The sequence below is a fragment of the Neoarius graeffei genome, chromosome 1 (assembly GCF_027579695.1).
Source record: "Neoarius graeffei isolate fNeoGra1 chromosome 1, fNeoGra1.pri, whole genome shotgun sequence".
NCBI classification, from domain to species: Eukaryota; Metazoa; Chordata; class Actinopteri; order Siluriformes; family Ariidae; genus Neoarius; species Neoarius graeffei.
In genome coordinates this window covers 30,175,177-30,178,540 of record NC_083569.1, presented here as the reverse complement: position 1 = coordinate 30,178,540, position 3,364 = coordinate 30,175,177, and the positions used below count along the sequence as shown (strand labels likewise).

Genomic DNA, 3,364 nt, shown 5'->3' with positions numbered 1-3,364 from the left:
GGGAGTGTGTTCTGACTCCCATTTGCATGAATACCAGGTGGTAAGCTTCAAGGGTTTTGCCCCTAAAACAACCCAATCTCATCACATGGAGTCCCTGGCATGCTTCTCACACTTTTGGGGCATGCCTCAGGAAGCATTTGTTGCTTCATTGTTCAATGAGAGCAGTTGGGTGGAAGGTGGTGAAAAGTGCCTTTTCAGGACAGCAGCTTGCTTTTCACCAGCAGCTTTAAGAATACAAGCAGGTAAGCATCATATTTTCAGTTTGTAAAAGCTGTCTAAGCTGACTTTGCACTGAGCGAGAGTTAGAATTTCATAGTGGATGGTGGGAATATGACAAACTGTTGAAAAATGTGAGTTGGAGATTCTGAGGTCAGTCGGCAATTCAAGAAATAAAGCCAAGCAAACTGAAAGGAATCTGTGAAAGCTCACCTTCGGAGCTCATCAGAGGAGCATATCAGCAGAAAAGTATTGTGCAGTTAGTTGATTTGGTCATTGCCAAGGTTGTGGGTTTAATCCAAATAGTGGCTGTTTTCACAGATGTGCTGCTTTGAATGTGGCGAAAGAAATTTGATCTTGACGTGGCTGAAAGTGCAGATGATTAGGCTGGTTTGCAAGATGGCAAGAATGTTTTTCTCTGTAAAATGCAAGTAAGGTGGCAGCTTTGGAGAATGTGGGCATCAGTCACACCACCTCTTACATGCTAAGCAAGCACTCTACCACTTGAGGTAATTCCTCTGCTGTGCTTGAGGGTTTGTCCAACTAACTACCGCAAGCCCCCCAAACTGCCCTTCCTGGACTGCTCATTGCTCTCTGGAACCATGCCTGAGTTTCTGTTGGCTGGTTGTTTATTTTCAAGTGAGCGACTGCCCAGAAGCGGACTAAGGAGCAGTGTTCGGCTAGCGGTATCCAGCGGGGATGCGTTCTTCAATCTCCGTCCTGAGGTCTGTTAAGTCCTGCTTACTAATGTTCGGGATGGTGTACTGATACCACGTTGAAATCCAGTTTTGCATCTTAAGGTACTGAAACGGATGCCTTGATGTTTCCCTACGCAATTTAGCATGCTTACGAGTAAGTTTGAGATTCTGTTTGCCATACGATGGGTGAATACTGGTCATTGCAGTCCATTCCAGGGTTTCATTTTACAACCCAGGCTTTATTTAGCAGCCCTGCCCACAGACGGTTGTACATCCAGTGAATCAACGAGGCTAGGCCGTAGGCTCGTTCACGTCCAACCTGAGGATTTTGCCTCCCTGAAGCGTATGCGTTTTGAAACAAAGTGCACCGAAGCATCTCCTGATAATTTGTCCACGCTGTCCCGAGACCCCGTGTGCAGTCGTGGCCACCTGGTGAAAGCGATGTCCTCGACGTCCACTCGACGTCTCCCACGCTGCTTTGAGTATGCTGCTGACGCCATCTGAAATTGGGTTTGTTGAAAGGCAGCCGGAGCCTTGTTCCGTGGCGGCTTTTACCCGAGCTTGTCTGGCAAAAGAGGGAGCGGGTCCAAATCCAGGAATCTGCCCGAAACGGAAAGGGCTTCTCTCCCGGACGGGTCGAGTCAAAGCACTGTCGTAAAACGTTTGCCGGAAAGCCCGTGTTTTCTGCAAACTTGTAAAAGCACTGGCCAGAGTATTGCAATAGTGAGCCAAGCGCATGGCCCACGCGTGAGAGCGGCATGAGACCTCAGCATGTTTCCCTACGTAATTTAGCATGCTTACGAGTAAGTTTGAGATTCCCTTTGCCATACGATGGGTGAAAACTGGTCATTGCAGTCCATTCTAGGGTTTCATTTTACAAGACTGGCTTTATTTAGCAGCGCTGCCCACAGACGGTCGTACATCCAGTGAATCAACTAGGCTAGGCCGTAGGCTCGTTCACGTCCAACCTGAGGATTTTGCCTCCCTGAAGCGTATGCGTTTTGAAACAAAGTGCACCGAAGCATCTCCTGATAATTTGTCCACGCTGTCCCGAGGCCCCGTGTGCAGTCGTGGCCACCTGGTGAAAGCGATGTCCTCGACGTCCACTCGACGTCTCCCACGCTGCTTTGAGTATGCTGCTGACGCCATCTGAAATTGGGTTTGTTGAAAGGCAGCCGGAGCCTTGTTCCGTGGCGGCTTTTACCCGAGCTTGTCTGGCAAAAGAGGGAGCGGTTCCAAGTCCAGGTATCTGTCCTAAACGGAAAGGGCTTCTCTCCCGGACGGGTCGAGTCAAAGCACTGTCGTAAAACGTTTGCCGGAAAGCCCGTGTTTTCTGCAAACTTGTAAAAGCACTGGCCAGAGTATTGCAATAGTGAGCCAAGCGCATGGCCCACGCGTGAGAGCGGCATGAGACCTCAGCATGTTCCACGCCGGATTCCCGCTAGGCGTGGCAAGTCAGGGTGGCCGAGCGGTCTAAGGCGCTGCGTTCAAGTTGCAGCCTCCTCTGGAGGCGTGGGTTCGAGTCCCACTTCTGACATTTGCTGCAGGGGGTTGTTGATGGGCCTCGTGGCCCGTGCTTGGTGTGAAAACGGAGGCTTTGGCTGGTGTGCCTTTGCAAAAGAAAAAAAGTGCTCAAAGCAATTTTTTGTCGCACTTGAATTGCAGTGCCTCCAGTAGTCGTGGCCGAGTGGCGAAGGCGACGGACTTGAAATCCGTTGGGGTCTCCCGGCCACGTTCGAATCCTGCTGGCGACGTGCGGTGTGAAATTTGGGGCCCTGTCGAGTGCTGCCCGTGTCGGTCCGACTGGCAGTGGATGGGTTTCGCCAGGGCCCCTGTGCTCTCGGCCTGAAGCGGGACGGCAGTCTTCTTTTGACCAACGAATATAGGCATTTGAGCAGTGACCCAAGTGCATTGCCAAGTCACGAATTTGGGCACCTCCCGTAGTCATGGCCGCAGACTTGAAATCCGTTGGGGTTTCCCCACGCAGGTTCGAACGCTGCTGTCTACGTGCGGTGTGAAACTTGAAGCGCGTCGAGTGCTACCCGTGTCGGTCTGGCTGGCGGTGGATCGGTTTCGCCAGAGCCCCTGTGCTCTCGGAGTGAAACAGGATGGCGATCTTCTTTTGATCACCGCCCATAGGTATTTGAGCAGTGACCCAAGTGCATTGCCAACTCACGTGGTCAGCACAAGACTTGCGTGTGGTCAACGATGCGTCTCTCTTTGGTGTGTGCCCGAGCGTCCCACTCACGTTCGGTTGCCTGTAAAAGAAAGAAAGAAAGAAAGAAAGAAAGAGTGAGTACCCGGCTGCACTTTGCCTGTCCCACGCAGGTTCGCTTGCCTGTAAAAGAAAGAAAGAGTACCTCGTTGCACTTTGGCAGTCCCACTCAGGTTCGCTTGCCTGTAAAAGAAAGACTACCTCGGTGCACTTGGCCTGTCCCACTCACGTTCGG

At 51.5% G+C, this 3,364-nt stretch overlaps 1 non-coding gene across 1 annotated transcript; it reads left to right on the top strand.

Moving 5' to 3' along the window:
- Positions 1 to 2,368: 2,368 nt before the first annotated feature.
- trnal-caa (transfer RNA leucine (anticodon CAA)) lies at positions 2,369 to 2,451 on the top strand. The gene has a single exon. It is a non-coding gene; the product is annotated as a tRNA-Leu (tRNA).
- Positions 2,452 to 3,364: the final 913 nt, after the last annotated feature.